Below are 21,178 nucleotides of genomic sequence, written 5' to 3' on the forward strand. Positions count from 1 at the left end.
TCGCATTATCCTACACACTTGGGGCAATTCACTATTTTTTTACCAAAGCCAAATAATCTACAAACCTGCACATCTTTGGAATGTGGGAGGAAGCCACAGCCCCAGGTGCTGTCTGTACGGAGTTTGTACGTTCTCCCTGTGACTGCGTGGGTTTTCTCTGGGTGCTCCGGGTTCCCCCTATATTCCCAAGTCATACATGCTTGTAGGGTAATGCCCCTGTCCCACTTAGGAAACCTGAACGGAAACCTCTGGAGACTTTGCGCCCCACCCAAGGTTTCCGTGCGGTTCCCGGAGGTTGCAGGTGGTTGCCGGAGGTTGCAGGTAGTGGAAGCAGGTAGTGAGACTGACAAAAACCTCCACAACCGCATGGACACCTTGGGTGTGGCACAAAGTCTCCAGAGGTTTCCGTTCAGGTTTCCTAAGTGGGACAGGGGCATTATTGGCTTCTGTGAATTGCCCCTAGTGTGCAGGATAGAACTACTGTATGGGGTGATCACTGGTCGGTGTGGACTCGATGGGCCGAAGGGCCTGTTTCAATGCTGCATCTCCAAACTAAACTAAACTAAACTGGTGTGCTGGAATCTTACTGCTCTGCGATTTGCTGCTTGGTTTTGCAACTAGTCAGGGTATCCACTAATAACCCGCTGCGATACTGATCCCACACTCTGTGAATAAATGAATACATTCCATTAGATCGCCACATTTAAGGCTAATTTTCCTCTGGCAGCCTGCTTGATGAAAAGTTAATAAACCACAAATTTACAACTCTTGTGTGAAGCCATGTCTGGACCCGTGCCTGGACTGACTCTTATATAATCTTTGCTGTTTGTCAAAACCTCCCAGTTATTTTCTATTTTGTGGTGACATAGTCTCATGCTGCCAGACACCACCTGCTGTTTACAACGGTTGTCCAAGGTATCTCGTAACTTCCTTATCTGCAGCCTTCACTGAGCCAACAAAACCATTCTCAAACTCTGTAGACCAGAGATACAGCATGAAAACTGGCCCTTCGGCCCACCAAGTCCATGCCGACAAGCGATCACCTTGTACACTAGCACTATCCTACACACTAGCAACAATTTACAAATTACAGAAGCCAATCCACCTACAAACCTGCATCATCTGCCTGGGACCACGTGGGTTTCCTCCGGGAACTCTGGTTTCCTCCCACATTCCAAAGCCGTGCAGGTTTGTAGGTGAATTGGCTTCTGTAAATTTCCCCTAGTGTGTAGGGTAGAACTAGTGTACGGGGTGCTCACTGGTTAGCACGGCCTCAATGGGCCAAAGGACCAGTTTCCACGCTGTATCTCTACGCTAAGCTAACAAACCTGTTTCTTTTGTCTCCTCTTTCTCTAACTGCCTGTCAATATTTTAACCAGAAAACAGCAACCATTGAAATCACTTCAACGACCCTGGATTCTGAATACCAGAGACTCTCCCTTCATCTGACCCATTCCTCCACCACAGTGTCTGCGTCTTAAAAACCAACGGTCACCAACTTAAAACATTAAGTCTGAAGAAGGCTCTCGACCCGAAACGTCACCTATTCCTTCGCTCCATAGATGCTGCCTCACCCGCTGAGTTTCTCCGGCATTTTATCTACCTTCGATTTCTCCAGCATCTGTAGTTCCTTCTTAAACTTATAACATTAACTCTGTTTCTCTTTCCCCAGATACTACCCAACATGATGAGTGTTTCCTACATTTAAACTTTTCTTTCAATGGAGAGGGCATTGGAGAACCAAAGTCTACTAAAGCCTTCAAGTGAGTTTAGTCTACATCTTTCAACTCCTCCACTTTATATTGCGGAGAAGTTCATTTCCTTAGCCCAGAAATTTACTTTCTCAAGTAAAAACCCTGCCCGTGATATCTTTGGAGCTTAGAAATGACACAGACACAGAGAGGATGCAATGGAGAGTTAGTTGCAAGACTTCAGTTATGCTGCGGTACTGAGGTAATTGGGATTGTTCTTCTCAGAGGAAATTTAACAGGTTTAATCAAAACCTTGAAGACTTCTAGAGAGTAAATGGAGAGAAACTGTTTCCAGTGGCATATTTTAGTTACATTTATTGTCAGTTGTATTGAGGTACAGCGAAAAGCTATTTTGTTGTGTGTTGCCAGCCTATTCATACTTGCAACAAGAAGCCCATAGTGTACAGATACAGGATTAAGAGAGTTGTAAGAAGTGCTGCTTTTGGAGTAGAGATTTTAAAGAGTGGAGCGATTGTAAGGAATAATTGCAGATACACGTCTGGATACAGAGGAAACCGGAGCACCCGGAGAAAACCCACGCAGGTCACAGGGAGAACGTACAAACTCCGTACAGGCAGCACCCGTAGTCAGGATCGAACCTGGGTCTCTGGCGCTGTGAGGCAGCAACTCTACCGTGCCGATCTTAGAGGTGCCCTCATGCAGAACTCCATTTCCCTTTACACAGAAAGTTCTCTTTACAGAGAGTGGTGGTGAATTATATTTCTTCTAACTAGAGGGAGTTATGCAGCGATTGATATTCGCACATTTGCTTGTCTTCTTACATATAAACGAGCTGGAGAGTAGTGTAAGGAGTACGAGACTGCAGATGTTACAGCACTTGGGGGAAGATGCAGAATAATAAGCCTGGCAGTTCTGACCTTTGGGAGAGCACAGACTGTGAAATGGACGTGGAAGATACATTTTAATTCACTCCAGATGTAGCTGCAGAAAGACGGAGCAAGATATATATCGTCCAATTTTGAGGGGATGCAGTCTGTGGGCACGTTTTCATGAAATGATTTGAAGGATAATCTAGTAAGCTTATTAAAAAAATATTGGTGCCTTCAAAGGTCAGGCATGGGGACTATTTTTGCACGACATGTCAGTTTCAATAAAAAATAAAACATAAAAATATATTGGTGATTTACAGCCAGTTGCACAGGTCTGCAATTTTTCTTCTAGGTTCTCTGCATCTGACATGTTAAGTGGTAATTGGACGTGCATTTGAGAGAATAATCGCACGCACGTGTGTGGGAAAAGAGCAGTGAAATGGAACAGAAGGGATTGCTTTACGTGGAGCTGGTGCTGGGCCGATGGTTTGACCAATCTCCTTGTGCCTCATCAGAGTTTGAAGGTTTTATGATCGTTTAGATTAGTTTAGAGCTACAGAGCGGAAACAGGCCCTTCGGCCCACCGAGTCCGTACCGACCAGTGATCCATGCATATTAACACAAGCCTACACACACTAGGGCCAATTTACACTTATACCAAGTATACAAGCCAAAGCCAATTAGCCTACAAACCTGTACGTCTTTAGAGTGTGGGAAGAAACTGAAGATCTAGGACAAAACCCACATGGTCACGGGGAGAACGTACAAACTCCGTACAGACAGCACCCGTAGTCGGTATTGAACCCGGGTCTCTGGCGTTGCAAGCGCTGTAAGGCAGCAACTCTCCCGCTGCGCCACCGTGCCGTGTGTGGAAGAAAGATGGCCAGACATTCCTGTTCCAGGATATCCTCAGGGAACGGGTCGGCACGGTGGTAAAGTTGCTGCCTCACAACGCCAGAGACCCTGGTTCAATCCTGACTAAAGGTGCTGCCTGTACGGAGTTTGCACGTTCTCCCCGTGGCCGCGTGGATTTTCTCCGGGCACTCTGGTTTCCTCCTACACTCCAAAGACATTCCGGTTTGTAGGTTAATTGTTATTAGTAAACATTGTAAATTGTCCCTATTGAGTATGATAGTGCTAATGTACGGTGATCGCTGGTTGAAGGGCCTGTTCTGTGCTGTATCTCCAATCTAAACCATAGTATACAGTTCCATGCTCAGCCATTATGCTTTAGTTTCATCACTGGCCTTCCTTCCATCATAAGGACAGAAGTGGGGACATCCACATGATCACAATGTTCAACTTTAGTATTTTCTTTAGTGATAAAGCATGGAAACAGGCCCTTCGGCCCACCGAGTCCCTGCTGACCAGCTCTCAGTCCTTCCTGACCCTTCTATCATATTTTTTTCTTCCCTTAATCACAGCCAACCAGTGCTGCCTCTTGGTAATCCATACACCATGCCATCTCCTTATCTGGTGAGATCTGGGCTGATTCACTCTGTTTCATAGAACATAGAACAGTACAACACAGGGCCCTTCAGCCCACAATGTTTGTGCCAAATATTATGCCGTTAAACTGATCTTATCTGCCAATAATAATATCATGTGTTACAGGAACAGAATTAGGCTATTTGGCCCATTGAGTCTACTCCGCCATTCAATCATGGCTGATCTATCTTTCTGTCTCAACCCCATTCTCCTGCCTTCTCCCCATAATCCCTGACACACATACTAATCAATACTATCAATCTCCGTGTTAAAAGTACCCATTGACTTGGCCTCCACAGCCGTCTGTGGCAATGAATTCCACAGATTCACCACCCATGACTAAAGATATTCATCCTCAGCTCCATTCTAACGGCATGTCCTTTTACAAGACTGATTCCTGGGATGTCAGAAATTTCATATGAAGAAAGACTGGATAGACTCGGCTTGTACTCGCTAGAATTTAGGAAATTGAGGGGGGATCTTATAGAAACTTACAAAATTCTTAAGGGGTTGGACAGGCTAGATGCAGGAAGATTGTTCCTGATGTTGGGGAAGTCCAGGACAAGGGGTCACAGCATAAGGATAAGGGGGAAATCTTTTAGGACTGAGATGAGAAAAACATTTTTCACACAGAGAGTGGTGAATCTCTGGAACTCTCTGCCACAGAAGGTAGTTGAGGCCAGTTCATGGGCTATATTTAAAAGGGAGTTAGATGTGGCCCTTGTGGTTAAAGGGATCAGGGAGTATGGAGAGAAGGCAGGTACAGGATACTGAGTTGGATGATCAGCCATGATCATATTGAATGGCGGTGCAGGCTCAAAGGGTCGAATGGCCTACTCCTGCACCTATTTTCTATGTTTCTATGTTTTATTATGAATATGGATTATTGCATGGTGATCCATAATCCCTTTATTCCCGGCGCTTCCATGTACCTTTCCAAAAGTTTACATATTTTCTCATGCGGCTAAACTCCTCTGGAGAGGTGAGGGCCCTCAAGGCATCGAGGCACTCAAGTTGATTTGGTTTAACCTCTCATGCCTCCTCTGTCGCTGGTCGATGCATGTGTGCAGTGCCCTGACCCTCTGCTCCTCAGGGAGAGGTGTATGGGGAGATGGTGTGAGGGAAGGCAGCGTGAGCAAGCTGTCTCTGTCAGACTGAGCCCAGATCCATGAAGGGGGGAAGGGATTAACGTAATAATAACAGCAGGATGTCGGGCTTCCTGTTTGAGGCCTTGATTTTCACCAGCCAACCAGGTCTTGAACTGACTACAAGTTGACAGGTTTACTACTCTGACTAGTGAATTTAAAAGTATCTGCTGAATCCTCCAATATATAGATGGCTGGCTCACTTACACTACAAACAGATGCCCTCATTCAGCCCATCTCTGTTCATGATGAGTACACATTCAGTCAGCAAAGCCTCAGCGATGATTCCAGAGGTTTCCTACATCGGCCCGGCAACGTTCTCGCTTTGAAGAGATGGGTTTCCGGACAACATTCCTCAACCGCTCCCATCTTGGGTTTTGCACGTTGCAACAGTGGACTGGGTTAACCAGTTTCATTGATATTTGCCCGTTTGTACAGAATGAATCATTTGTAACTGTGGACCTCCTCTACATAGCGACTCTTTGCATACCTTGTGTGTGGGACACAAAACAAAGCATCTCACTGTCACATGTCACAGGCAATGATAGAGTATCAATCAATCATCTCCTAATTGACTTGAAAATAGGTCATTTTAACTGGTTTCCAGTGTGGTTGTATAAATTGGCCACATTCCATTGGAACAGATGGCTTCAGATGGTAAGGAGAGTACAGAAGATAGCTGGCGGCAGCATTTAGCACCATTCTCCAAGGCTGGGCTAACCGATTTAGTTCAGGAAAGAACTGCAAATGCTGGTTTTAAACCGAAGATAGGCACAAAATGCTGGAGTAACTCAGCAGGACAGGCAGCATCTCTGGAGAGAAGGAATGGGTGATGTTTCGGGCCGAGACCCATCTTCAGACTGATATCAGGGGAGAGGGAGATACATAAATAAGGAAGTGTAAGGTTTAGTTTGGTTGTAGTTTAGAGATACAGCGAGGAGGATATTGGCTCAGAATCTCTGCTCTGGGTGTAGGAGGGTGTGGAGTGTAATCGGAGAGAAGCTGAAATTGGGCAGGAGAAAAATATATAACGATTCCACAAACGTATGGAATAAACAGTGATCATTAGGGTTAGGGTCATTGTGATAGCAAAAATAATGTGAGCAGCTGATATGAATTTTTAATGAACAGTAAAGTATTACCGATGACACAGAGACATCCTCATCCACATGAGGACAGGATGAATGGGTCCCAGAATAGTTATTCCACACAGTTCCCCCTGTGTTTGCTGTAGATGCAGGAGCTAATTCACTAATGGAAACCACATGTACCTACAATTCCAGGGGTGTTGGATCTCTTCCAAATGACCTTATTTAAATGAATGGAATAGTGGGATTAACCAAACATTATCTCCACAAACTCTCAGCACTGCTCAACGCTGAGGCATTGTCAAAGAGACCAGGTCATTTTTAGTCTGATAAGTGCAGCCTCTTTCAATGTGTAAAAGAATGAGTGAGTGCGTGATTTAGCGAGTGGCCGACACTAGGACAATCTAAGTGGTACAAGCGGTCAGGATTGTTATTAGCGGCCAGCTATGAATAGGGATGGTGCTGTTGTGTATCATACAGTACATCGCATTCAGTAGCTGATGACAGGTGAATAGCGAGCAAATGTGCTGTAAAGACAGCCGTTACTTTAGACCCTGTGCTTATGATTTACTGCAGAGCAGCAGAATAATTTGCCACCAACAATGGCGAGGCATAAAAATATTAGATGTGAGGAGGATCAGTCCCCAACCAGCACAGACTGGGGTATGAGTTTTATTTGTTCTTGGGGGAGTTGCTTCAGACGGAGAGCACAGTGTTGGCAACTGAAGCTGATCTCTGTGAGTTTGGTATTGTCTGTGGTGTCCAGCATTTACAGGGCAGGTAAAGTTGCCCTGAATATTAATGATGCTTAACTCTGAGCACTAGTTTGTATCTTCAAACACATGGCTTGGCACGGTGATGCAGTGGTGGAGTTGCTGCCTCACAGCGCCAGGGACCCAGGTTCAATCCTGACTACGGGTGTTGTCAGTACAGAGTTTGCATGTTCTCCTCGTGACCTGCGTGGGTTTTCTCAGAGATCTTCAGTTTCCTCCCACACTCCTAAGACGTACAAGTTTGCAGGTTAATTGGCTTGGTGTAAGATGTAAAATTGGCCCTAGTGGGTGTAGAATGGTGTTAATGTGTGGGGATCGCTGGTCGGCCCAGACTAGGCGGGCCACAGGGCCTGTTTCCGTGCTGTACCTCTAAACCAAACATTATGAGAAGCTAAGGTAGACAAAAATGCTGGAGAAACTCAGCGGGTGAGGCAGCATCTATGGAGCAAAGGAGTAGGTGACGTTTTGGGTCGAGACCCTTCTTCAGACTTCTTCAACATGTTGAAAATTTAACGGCGACCAGAAAGACGCTACGACTTTTTGCGCGGCTGAGGAGACGACTCCCGGCGACCACGTGGCAACAAACTAGTCGCCTGTAGTTGCCTAAAAAATGGCCCAAGTGGGACAGGCCCATTAGCAATGGAACTGATACATTCCTGACCTACTCTTGGCAATCGAGCTGGGCGTCTGCAGCAGCTGAAAGCAAAAACAGTGATCGTTGGGAAGTGGACGAGCCCACAGTGGAAGCAAGGTCGCGATCTCAGCAAGTTGTACAGTGGAGGAGTCACAGGGAAGAGGAGAGACATAGTGCGGAGGGATTTGAAGAAGAGGCTTTGTTTAACTGTGCGTCAGGTTGGGTGAAGAGCAGAGGAGTGAGGGGAGAGTGAGCGGGGAGTGAGGGGGGAGTGAGGGGAGAGTGAGGGGGGAGTGTGGGGAGAGTGAGGGGAGAGTGAGCGGGGAGTGAGGGGAGAGTGAGGGGAGAGTGAGGCGGGGAGTGAGGGGAGAGTGAGCGGGGAGTGAGGGGAGAGTGAGCGGGGAGTGAGCGGGGAGTGAGGGGAGAGTGAGCGGGGAGTGAGGGGGGAGTGAGGGGAGAGTGAGGGGAGAGTGAGGGGCGAGTGAGAGGAGAGTGAGGGGAGAGTGAGCGGGGGAGTGGAGGGGAGAGTGAGGGGGGAGTGAGGGGAGAGTGAGGGGAGAGTGAGGGGAGTGAGCGGGGAGAGTGAGGGGGGAGTGAGGGGGGAGAGTGAGGGGGGAGTAAGGGTAGAGTGAGCGGGGAGTGAGGGGAGAGTGGGACAATGTGAGCTGCGATACCGACAACTGCATCGGGCGACCTTGACTTTGTGTTTGGTAGAACAAGGTTCATAAGTCATAGGAGCAGAATCAGGCCGTTCGGCCCATCACGTCTACTCCCCTATTCAATCATGGCTGATCTTTCTTTCCCTCTCGACCCCATTCTCCTGCCTTTTCCCCATAACCCCTGACACCCGCACCTAGCCAGGTCATAGGGTCGGCCAGGCCAGAAGTGAACGGATGAGGAATGTGGAGCGATGGTTTCAACAGCAACTGGGTGGGGGCAGGGCAGGGCAGGGTGGCAGACATCACAGATCTGGTCACATGGAGGTTTAGCTCTGACAATGGATACACGTGGCAGAGGACTGATGCAGTGATGAAAGCTCCGGTTTATAACAGATGGTATCTGTTGGCAGAAACATTAAACCAGGGTATAGTCCACCTCACAGCTGGGTGTAAGCAACGCCATGGGGCTAATCAATAAACAGCAGGGAATTCTAACATTTGTCCCGCAGCTCCCAGTGGACAACAGCTAATCCGATCAGTGCCATTGGCAACTGCTTGTTGCGTGCACATTAGCTTGTGATTTCCTCCCTTCTTACTGATCTAAAGTGTAATATACATTGAGGTGTTCTGAGCAATTGTAACTTTTGTTTTCACAAAGAGATGGAAAAGAAGCTAGTAGACCAAGAATAATCTGTATAATGAAGATAATTGTTGCATTAATGTGCCAGAAGTAACTGCAGATGCTAGTTTACACTCAAGATAGACACAAAATACTGGAGTAACTCAGCAGGTCATAAGTGATATGAGTAGAATTAGGCCATTCAGCCCATCAAGTCTACTCCGCCATTCAATCTTGGCTGATCTATCTCCCTCCTAACCCCATTCTCCTGCCTTCTCCCCATTACCTCTGGCACCCGTACTAATCAAGAATCTATCTATCTCTGCCATAAAAATATTCACTGACTTACCCTCCACAGCCTACTGTGGCAATGAATTCCACAGATTCACCACCCTCTGACAAAATAAATTTCTCCTCACCTCCTTCCAAAAAAAGCGGCATCATCTCTGGAGAAAGGAATAGGTGATGTATCAGGTCTGATGAAGTGTCTCGACCCGAAACATCACGTATTCACTTTCTCTGTCGGTACACTCATGTTATGTTTGGTTGGCTGCTGTGATTACATTATAACGTTACAACGGAAGTACAACATTGTCACCGTCAGTAAACATAATCCAGCTCAAACCTCATTCCTGGGTTTCCCAATCCTGGAGAAAGTTTGCTCTTCTGCAAGAACCAGAAGATAAATAATCCCAGGCCTGATTGTCCTGTCTGTCATAAGAGTGGACTCTAAAGGGGGCAGTCATTTACCATCTGTGTTTGAAACTAGATATAATAAACTGAGATAATTGTTTTGCAATCATGGGATTTGTGAAATTTATTGGGATTGGTAACATGAATGAATAATGATTAAATTGCCAATTCCATCCATCTGTAAAGCTGAAAAATGTACCTGAGAAATATTTACCGTACAGACAGCACCCATAGTCAGGATCGAACCCGGGTCTCTGGTGCTGTATTGGAGTGAATAAACTCTGCTGTGATCAAGAGTGAAGAGTATATATTTTAGATGGCTGTCGAGATCAGAAGAAATTATAAAATTAAGTTTAATATTTTCAATTATTTATCTAAGTATCATTAATTATTTATTAATAGCTTTTAAAAATGGACAGATTATTTTGCAAAGCCTTGATTATTTTGACAGCTGGTGGAGAGTATTGTCTGTCAGAGTCATCCCGAGGAGCGTCAAGATGTGAAGTCGTCCTGCTCCATCTGTGTCACCCATTACATCATCTGAACACGAGTGCCACTGGGAGCATCTGTCAGAGTGTGATTGGCCTTCAGATGAGGATAAAGTAAGGCTGGAGAAGATGGGTGAAGTTAATCGTGATGAGTTCATGTCCGTAAAATCCAGGTTGTGGATCTTTATCCATTACAGAGCAGCACAAGGCTGCTTTGGCCATTAAAGAAACACATTCTGGCTCATCTGTTTGTCTGTTATCCCACTTATACTGGAGTCCCACTGAGATCACATTTACTTCAACTTTAGATATTCTGGTGTGAAGGTGATTCTCAGAGTCTGTACAAACAATTCCCTTCGTGTGACAGGAATTTACTTGAACCATTCTATATTGATGCCCTGCTGTGAAGCATTCATCTCCAACTTCATATTTAACCGATTGGAGAATCTTACATTCACATTCATATCTGGTAATTTTGTTGTCCAACCATTGATATTCTGTTCACATGTCTCTGCTGTTCCACTATAACCGTGATTGGTGAACTACTGGGTGGAAGGAATTTTAACATCGCTGCTTCGTCCTAGGGGTGAGTGTCACCTGAATTAGGAAAAATGTTCCCGATGTTGGGGGAGTCCAGAACCAGGAGTCACAGGTGAAGAAGGGTTTCGGCCCGAAACATTGTCTAATTCCTTCGCTCCATAGATGCTGCCTCACCCGCTGAGTTTCTCCAGCACTTTTGTCTACCTTCGATTTTCCAGCATCTGCAGTTCCTTCTTGAACATAAAATATACTGCAACAGAGCAGAGGGACCTTCCATCTGGTCAAGGAATACTTGGTCCACTTGGAACATTCATAAGGACAGGAGTAGAATTAGGCCATTCGGCCCATCAAGTCTAAGTCCTATCACTGAACCTTCCTATCACCAACTAGAGAGCGGTGTGGACCTCCCATCTACCTCATTGGTGACCCTTTGACTCTTTGGCAGAGAGAGAAGGGAGAAACAAATGAGGGAAGTCCATCTCCTTTTAGTGTACTCTCACTGTGTTATGCAGCCCGCTGCTTCCTGGGCCATTGCCCATGGCTATGTCAGCTATAAGTTGAAATATCTGCATTCCTCTCCTGGATGAGCTCTGCTTGGTTTGAGAAGGATTTTCTGATATCAAGCGAACACTTAATCAAGAGTCGTCAAGAGAATTTTATTGTCATGTGTCCCAGATAGGACAATGACATTCTTGCTTGCTGCCGCACCACAGAACGGGAGATAAAAGTTCAGTGTGTCTATAGACTATTGATCATATATACACAAATAAATAAACAGATAAAGTGCAATAGTAATAATAGACTGTTATTGTTTAGAGCTTATTTGATGTCGTGTATAATAGCCTGAGGGAAGGAATAGGTCTGAAGAAGGGTCTCAACCTGAAACATCACCCATTCCTTCTCTCCAGAGATGCTGCCTGTCCCGCTGAGTTACTCCAGCTTTTTGTGTCCATCTTCGGTTTAAACCAGCATCTGCAGTTCCTTCCTGCACACTTCATTTACCTCTTGTGCTGCAACTGCAGTATGCACCAGTTATTACACAAAGGAAGTATTGTTATTTGTGAAGAGCAGTCTGCTATGTTACTTGTTGGCAGTTTGAGTGATTTGAATGGAGCCATTATGGTTTCCCTGACTATTGAAATAGACTCAATTACATTTGCAGAGATTATGGGAATGAGATGCAATCCAATGTTACAAGTTAGCTTTTCAGTTCCATATATCTTGTGTTAAAGTGTGGCTTAAAAAACAGAATGACAAACCCGCAAAGTGTTTATGGGTGAGGCTGAGAAAAAGATTTTAATATTTTGCCCTCGTGCAGAATCTTTTTCTTTTGTTTACCTTTTGCAATTGAAAACCAACCACATTAAAAATCTGGGTTAGATTCACTCCAGAATAAAAATAGCAATAAATAATACATACACTCTATGCTGTAATAGCAAGGTAGGGTGTGTGATCTGTGGTGCACTAGGAATCCTCACACAGTTAGTGCCTGAGTTGTCCATGTTAGTATTCTCTGTAACTGGGGGACAGATAGCTTGCTGAGGTCATTCTTGTCCTGAGTCCAGAGAATACGGCCTTATGTGCATAAGGTCATAAGTTCAGAAGGAATAGGAGTAGAATTAGGCCATTCGGCCCATCGAGCCTATTCCGCCATTCAATCATGGCTAATCTATCTCTAACTATCCCCATTCTCCTGCCTTCTCCCCATACAGCGTGGAAGCAGGCCCTTCGGCCCACCGAGTTCGCGCCGACCAACAATCACCGTTCTATCCTACACATGATGTACAGTTTACAGAAGCCAATTAACCTACAAACCTGCATGTCTTTGGAATGTGGGAGGAAACTGGAACACCCGGAGAAAATCTACACTGTCACCAGGTGACTGTACAAACTCCATACAGGCAGTACCCGAGGTCAGGATGGGACCCGGGTCTGTGGCTCTGTGAGGCAGCATGTCTACTGAGAGTATATGTCACACACAGAACTGAACGATGCATGGCCTTTTGGAGATCTGCTTATCTCAGGGGTTTGGGGTGAATATAACGGAGCCCAGGATAATACTTTGAAGGGCAGAACATTTTTCCCAGATATCCTGGTCCTAAAGAATGTGTAGACTCGGCTTATATTCACTGGAATTTAGCAGGATGAGAGGGTTCATAGAAATATACAGAATTCTTAAGGGATTGGACAGGCTAGATGCAGGAAACATGTTCCTGATGTTGGGGGAGTCCAGAACCAGGAGTCACAGTTTAAGAATAATGGATAGGCCATTTAGGGCTGAGATGAGGAAATTCTTTTTCACCCACAGTGTTGTGAATCTGTGGAATTCTCTATCACAGAAGGCAGTGGAGGCCAATTCATTATATGTTTCCAAGGGAGAGATGGAATTAGCTCTTGGGGCTAACGGAATCAAGGGATATGCGGAGAAGGCAGGAACTGGGTACTGATTCTGGATGATCAGCCATGATCATATCGAATGGCGGTGCTGGCTCAAAGTGCCGAATGGCCTCCTCCTGCACTTATTGTCTATGTTTCTATGGTCAAAATGCATCTGTCACACACCACATCCAAAACAGATTATCAGGTCATTATCACATTGCTGCCTCCGAAACGTGATATGCAAAACATTGTCCGTTGTATAACCATGGTGACTTCTGGATAAAAATGGGGAATCAATGAGAGGTGGTGCCTTTGATGTGGTCAGCATGGATGTTAGCCACCACTTGGTGAAGTTCCGTGACTGACTGATCTCAAAATTAAACGTCCACAATGATGATACCTCACTGGCTGTAAATATACTTTTGGACATCTGACATTGTCTCAGTTCCGTGGATTGTAATTTTGCCAGTTATATTAGTTAATATGTGGCTCCAGCTAGAAAAAGCATTTAATTTATACCTGATGGTGAAATGATATCATTGTGTCAAACCCTATTGTTTGAAGTGTCAGAAAAATCTTGAATGGATAAAGATCGGTCAACAGATTCTGATAATGTTTTAGCAAGGAATTCACAACACATTTCTACAATTGCTAGCTTCAACAAAAGCATTTCACTGTACGTTTTACACGTTACAATAAACTAAACTAATGTAATGGAAACGCCTCCCTGCATTTTATCATTTTATTTATTCATGTGTGTATATATTTATATTATAGTATATGGACACATTGATCTGTTTTGTAGTAAATGCCTACTATGTTCTGTGTGCTGAAGCAAAGCAAGAATTTCATTGTCCTATCAGGGACACATGACAATAAACTCACTTGAACTTGAACTTGAAATCTTGGCAATATTAAATAACTGAAGAATATTACAAAGAAGGGTCTCGACCCGAAACGTTACCCATTCCTTCTCTCCAGAGATGCTGCCTGTCCCGCTGAGTTACTCCAGCATCTTGTGTCTATCTTCGATTTAAACCAGCATCTGCAGTTATTACCTACACATGAAGAATATTACATGGCCATTGCAGAAACGCATCCCCATTTACAAACTGCAAAGGACATTTAGCAGCAAAGACTGGCTGACAGTAAATAATGAGATGTCTCCAGTGAATAAAGTGTGGCACTTACTGTAGATATCTGTACATGCATCCCCCACTCTCAAAGACTAGCTAGTGCTTTCAGAAATGAGGTCATACAATGAGTTACAGATCACTGTGAATACAGAGACAATACTGTGATAGTATTTCCAGACTGACTGGGCTGTAACGTTCTGTTGAAACGCTGAATCAAAATTAAAATATTCTTCTTAGTTAAAAATGCACTTGGTGAAAACATTGAGTTGCAGCAGAATTCCAGAGGACGAGGCAGAACTGGTTCTGAGTCGACATGTGTTGGTGCTGAAGTCAGTTGTAGTCTGATGGGCAATTGGCAGCACAAGGCTGCTGTGCTCCAATGGACGGTTGCCTTCACCCTTGCCCCCAACCATCCCCTATACGCTTTGCAATCGTCTCTGGGCATCAGTGAACCATCGAGAAAGGGAAAAGACACAGAGTACTGGAGTAACTCAGCGGGCCAGGCAGCATCTCTGGAGAACATGGATAGGTGACACTATCCAAATTAAACTGGGGTTGCCAATATTGTGTGTGTATATATAAATAAATATATATATATATACATATATACATATATATATGTGTGTGTGTGTGTGTATACACATATAAGTATATGTCTGTGTGTATTTGTGTATGTGTATATTTTTGCTGTTCATTGTGGTGTTTACAGAGTACATATCTATTGTGCCACTGCAAGTGAGAATTTCATTGTTTTTCAGGACATCTGACGCTTAAAGTTTCCCTCTGTCGTGGAGCAGTTGTGGGCTTACCGTTTCTTAGTGTCACTCACCTATTCATCAAGCTGCTTGGATTTTCAATCTAGCAGCTGTGCTGAGGGTGATGTTGCACCTATTTATGTCCTCATCTGTCACTTCACTAGCTTGGAGACTCTCAGGGGCGGAAATCGCTATAAAACATGGGGGGGACATAATTTTTTAGTGCCCGCGCGCACATGCATGCACGCACACACACACACGAGGCTTCGGCCGTGCGCCCTGTGGACGATAACATCGGGAGCTGACCTGGTTGGTGACCGACTCCGAAATCCAGCAACAGCAGCTTCTTCCACCCCGAATCGTGGGGATTCATCGGCTGGCGCGGCTTAAAACCGGTCACGGGGTTCTTCGATCGCCCGGCGGGAGCTTCAACATCGAGAGCCTCAATCGCCTCGACGCAGCAATTTGACCGCGGGGGGTGGAAGATCCCGCGGCTGATTTTAAGCCGCGCCGGGCTGGGCGATGAAAGGCCCCGCGAACGGGCCGATTCAAGCTCCGCTCTATGATCTTTGCTCCACCAGGACGTCTCCCTCCTCCAATCACCGTGCTGAATCATCATGTCCCACCCCCACTGTCAGATTTTTAATGGATTTGTTTTTCACCAGATTTCAAAATCCGGATTACAAAACATGGGGGGATTGTCCCCCTGTCCCCCCCCCCCCCCCCCCCCCCCCCCCGAGATTTCCACCCATGGAGACACTTCACTAACTTTTGACTAACCATCCAATTCTTTCAGGTTTTCTTTGAAAATGGGTTTGTTTTGAATCATCTATGAATCTTGATTGTGACAATTTGTCAACGTAACTGAAGGGAGATCTCTCCAACTTACACCATTGGCACATGTTGGTTACGTCCTCAAATCTCATGCAACATTAACACGTTCGGAGCCTTTAGTTTAGTTTAGTATCGACAAATCGAGTCCACACCGACCAGCGATCACCCGTTCACTAGCCCGATCCTACACACTAGGGACAATTGACTCACCTACAAACTTGTACATATTCCAAATATGAGAGCATCTGGAGAAAACCCAGGCGGTCACAGGGAGAACGTACAAACTCAGTACAGACAGCACACCCATAGTCAAGATGGAACCCAGGTCTCTGGCACCGTGAGGCAACTCTACCGCTGCGCCACCGTATTGCTCACATCATAAAATCCCCAAATATTTCAGACGAGTTTGTGCACAGATTATGATAAGGATCTTGCATAAGGGCGTGGCGGGAGAGGTGGGAGAGGTCGGCAACTATTTGCCAAAGAGTAAAGCTCTGAGGCATTGTCACGTGGAGAGAGAAGCAAAGAGGCACACTGGTGGAGAGAGGGAATTCAGGAGTTTACAGCTTTGATCACTGATGGTGCAGCAATTAAAGTCAGTGATGATTCAAAGATCAGAATTGGAGGAGCTCAGAGTTCTGGGGGGATTCAAATTTGGAAATGAATGACAGAGGCGGCTGTGAATGGGGAGGAATGCTTGCATAAGCACACTGGAATGATATTTTAAAATCTCAATAATATACTTTAATCATAAAATTATACACAGGAAATAGCATACAACCAATACATGTTTGGCTCTACATTCATTGTGCTAAATCGATACTTACATTGCCACAGTATATCAATGCCATTTGTCCTTGTTTCATCCTTGAACTGGTTATAGTTGCTGGAAAGAGGCATTAGATCATTCCCCTGTTGGTATTTGTATTGGTTTATAAATGTGTACCAAGACAGGATTGTGTGGTCACCTGTCAAACCACACTCTACATGAATATGATCAAGTTATACGTGTACAACAATCCAAAGAGACAAATACCAGTGTTTTATCAGATCAACATGGAAGGAGGAATCGGGTGATAGTGGAAATTTGCTTGATGGAATGGAGAGGGAAGGTTTAGAGGAATATGGGCCAAATGTGGGCAGGTTGTACAAATGGAGATGGAACATTTTGGTCGGCATGGGCGAGTTGGGCCGAAGGGCCTATTTCCGTGCTATATGGCTCTGTGACTATACCAGAATATCAACAAAGCAGACCAATTGGCATAAAAACTATTACACCTGTTTTAAAGCATTGAAACTTTTTTGAACCAGAATGATAGTTTTAAAATCAAGGCTTTGCATAACTGTGAACTGATACAATCAGTTTGAACAAGCCTAGCGGGTGCACGGGATGGGTGGATAGACTATTGCGGGTATGTAATCAGATCATCCGTTTAATCCATCGCTAGAATGTTGACGAGGAAACTGGGGAGAACATTCTGGAATATCTTCAGAGTAATACCTTTGATCATTTGTGTGGCACAGTGGCGCAGCGGTAGAGTTGCTGCCTTACAGCGCCAGAGACCCCAGTCTAATTTTGACTACGGGTGCTGTCTGTACGGAGTTTGTGCATTCTCTTTGTGACCTGCATAGTTTTCCTTGGAGTGTGGTTTCCTCCCACACCCCAAAGACGCACAAGTTTGTAGGTTAATTGGCTTGGTATAAGTGAAATTTGTCCCTTGTGTGTGTAAGATAGTGTTAGTGTGTTGGGATCACTGGTCGTTGCGGACCCGGTGGGCCAAAGGGCCTATTTCCGCGCTGTATCTCTAAACTAAACTAAAATTTCCGTCCACCTCAAAGAATATTTAGATCTGTTGATAATAGTTTGATTGATCAGCAGCAAACCATTCTCGTAGTTATTGATCTCCACTGACCACCCATGGAAGGCCAGCACTAGTGAGAACAAACCAGTGTCAGTCAGGAGCATCACCTCAGTCTAGGCTGATTAATATCATTACAGTCCCAGCAACCATCAGCTCATTTCTGCATGAGCTACCTTCCAAAGCAGAGCTTTTAAGCAGAGTGAGGCTATCAAATGTACAGCCAAAGGTTCCTAATTATAATTTTAAAACAGGAAGATTGAAAATGATTTAGTCAGGCCCAGCCATATATCTCAGATGTTCACAGCAAGTGAACAAACATCACCAGCTCAGATACAGATTACACCGACTTATTAATTGGACAAACTGGACAAGGGATCAGAATTTGGTAAACACTCGGAGGTGCTACATAATATTTTTGATCATTATCTTGCTTCGTCAGCAAGCCGTGCTGTGTTCTGCCTGTCACTGCCCTCACATTGTCATTTTACCAATCTACGAGATTTTCAACTTTGGTGCTGCTGAACACTTAGTGATAATTTCTGATATAAATCTTTGAGAGATTGAACCCTCTCATGGTTTTGTGACTTGATTTACATGTGGAAATAAGGATGATTAATTGTGACAACGAGACACTTCCCAGTAATATTTCTTGTTGCGGCAAATGTTAAAATGACATCTTTCGTTAAAAGTCGACAAAAATGCTGGAGAAACTCAGCGGGTGAGGCAGCATCTATGGTGCGAAGTAATAGGTGACGTTTCGGGTCGAGACCCTTCTTCAGTTAAAGGTCACTCACTCTTGTCAGAAATGTAAGAAAATCGTCATTCAATTTTAGAACGTGGACAATTCCCCTATTGACCCATTGATGGCTGTGGCTTTGAAAGATTCTTCAGGTTTGCTCTGCTCAAATCCTTTTAGAAATGAAATGTAAATCTTGAAACATACATTTGGTATATTAACCAGAGATGCTGAAAGGACATTTTTCATCAAAAATATGAAAAAGGTGACCTTGCTTGGAAGGTGCTACATTTAATATGTGCTACTACTACAGGAGCTGCCTCAGACTGACATCTCCAAATACAATCTCACAGACCCAAGTTGTGCAGGTGTCTGAAGAAGGGTTTCGGCCCGAAATGTCGCCTATTTCCTTCGCTCCATACATGCTGCTGCACCCGCTGAGTTTCTCCAGCATTTTTGTGTACCTTTGTGCAGGTGATCGCTCCTCACTGTAAGCAACAGTTCACTGTGTTGATATACATTTGTGCAAGTGTACAAATGCCAGAGTTGCTTAACAGGTCAGGCAGCATCTGTGGAGAACATGGATAGGTGACGTTTCACACAGTGCTGGAGTAACTCAGCGGGTCAGGCAGCATCTCTGGAGAACATGGATAGGTGACATTTCGGGTCAGGACCCTTCTTCAAACAGCCTGAAGAAGGATCTTGACCCAAAACGGCATCTATCCACAACTGCCTACAAATAGCATTAAGACCTACTAGGACCTACCTCAACTAAACCCACGAGTTTTTTCCATGGCGACCTTTTGTTACTCGCGGGGATTTTTCAGCATGTTGAAAAATACACGCCGTGACCTAGCTGAGGCCTCGGGTACGCGCAGACTACTCTCGAGCATGAAGGAGAGTTACAAAGACCTCCTAGGACCTCGTGTCGACCATGCTGCGAGCATGAGTCGAGGGCAAACTCGCCTGAACTCGCGAACTAGGTCGCCGCAGTGGGACAGCCCCTTAAGGTGTGAAAACAAGACACCCTGCTGTCCTTTCCACTGTGAGTGCCCTTGTTCCAAGGATCGCTTGTTGAAAGAGCAGCAACATTTTCCATCACTCTGTGCGTCGTTTTATTGCCTGATATCCAGACTTATTGTAATTTATTTTCAGCTAAACATTCTGAAAGAACATTTTGTTACCGCAGTCCGTGTATTTGTTCAAAAAATAAGTTATGAAAAAAATGAAACCAGGTGAAAATAAAGATTAGAAATTCTGTTAAAATGTTATCGCAAACTGTGTTACTGGAGCATAAAATTGATTTAAATATCTTCAACAACGGCATATTAAAATGATTAGCGTATCGAGGGCAGAAATTGCTTTTGCTAACAACACTTTATGCTACTCTAATATTCCAAAGGAAGAACAAAGTGTTTTGCAGCCAGCACTGAATGATAAGTTGTCTAATGCAACTGGACTGCAGCATGTGTGAGCTCAATGTTTATAACTGGGATGCTGTTATAACAGTAACATGGTTCATTTCAAAATATAATGCAAATCCCATAATCTCCCCATAGCAGCAAGCGTCTGTTACGGAGGCATTACACTGGTAGTTCAGCTGGCAGATAGATACCAGGGTTAAATAAACATGCCTGCTCTAATTTTGCTGATGGTTGGTGTGGGCTTCAGGCTGCTGGCAATGAAGGTCCAGGTGTATCCAGTGCAACATGTCCTGCCTTCTTATGAGAGTGTGGGACCAATATTGCGATTACAATGCCGCCCTCTCAATGGCTTGCACTGTGCCGAATGGTCTACTCCTGCACCTATTGTCTATTGTGTTTAAGAAGGAACTGCAGATGCTGGGAAATCGAAGGTACACAAAAATGCTGGAGAAACTCAGCGGGTGCAGCAGCATCTCTGGAGAGAAGGAATGGGTGACGTTTCGGGTCGAGACCCTTCATCAGACTTCAGACTATAAAGCCCAGCCAGGGTAAGGTCTCTAAACCTGTCGAAACAAAGAAGTACATATGCCGGTGAATACACAGAGTGTCAGAGTGATTCAACGGGTCAGGCAGCATCTCTGGAGAACAAGACTAGATAATAATAATAATAATAATAATAATAATAAATTTTATTTAATGGGCGCCTTTCAGACATCTCAAGGACACCTTACATAGTAATCGGAATAGAAACATAGAAACATAGAAATTAGGTGCAGGAGTAGGCCATTCGGCCCTTCGAGCCTGCACCGCCATTCAATATGATCATGGCTGATCATCCAACTCAGTATCCCGTACCTGCCTTCTCTCCATACCCTCTGATCCCCTTAGCCACAAGGGCCACATCTAACTCCCTCTTAAATATAGCCAATGAACTGGCCTCGACTACCCTCTGTGGCAGGGAGTTCCAGAGACTCACCACTCTCTGTGTGAAAGCATATAAAAACATATAATCGGAATAGAACAGGTAAAAAAGACATCACAGAGACACAAATTAAAAACAGAATTCAAACCAAAAACAGAAAATCATAAACACAGTGTGAAGATGTCATTTTGAGTCAAGACCCTTCTTCAGACTGATGTTGCAGAGTCGATAGGAAAGACATAAATTGTTATGGAGGCCGCCATTCTGTCAGGGAAGTTAAACCCTTACTGCCCAAAGTGGTGGAAATAGTGCTGAGAACTAACTCTGTTCTGAGCAGTTCGACAGGGAGGTCCAGGAACAGTGAGGTGGGTGGGACATGTTGGCCGGTGTGGGCAAGTTGGGCCGAAGGGCCTGTTTCATAA

This window comes from Amblyraja radiata, chromosome 34 (assembly GCF_010909765.2).
Source record: "Amblyraja radiata isolate CabotCenter1 chromosome 34, sAmbRad1.1.pri, whole genome shotgun sequence".
NCBI lineage: Eukaryota > Metazoa > Chordata > Chondrichthyes > Rajiformes > Rajidae > Amblyraja > Amblyraja radiata.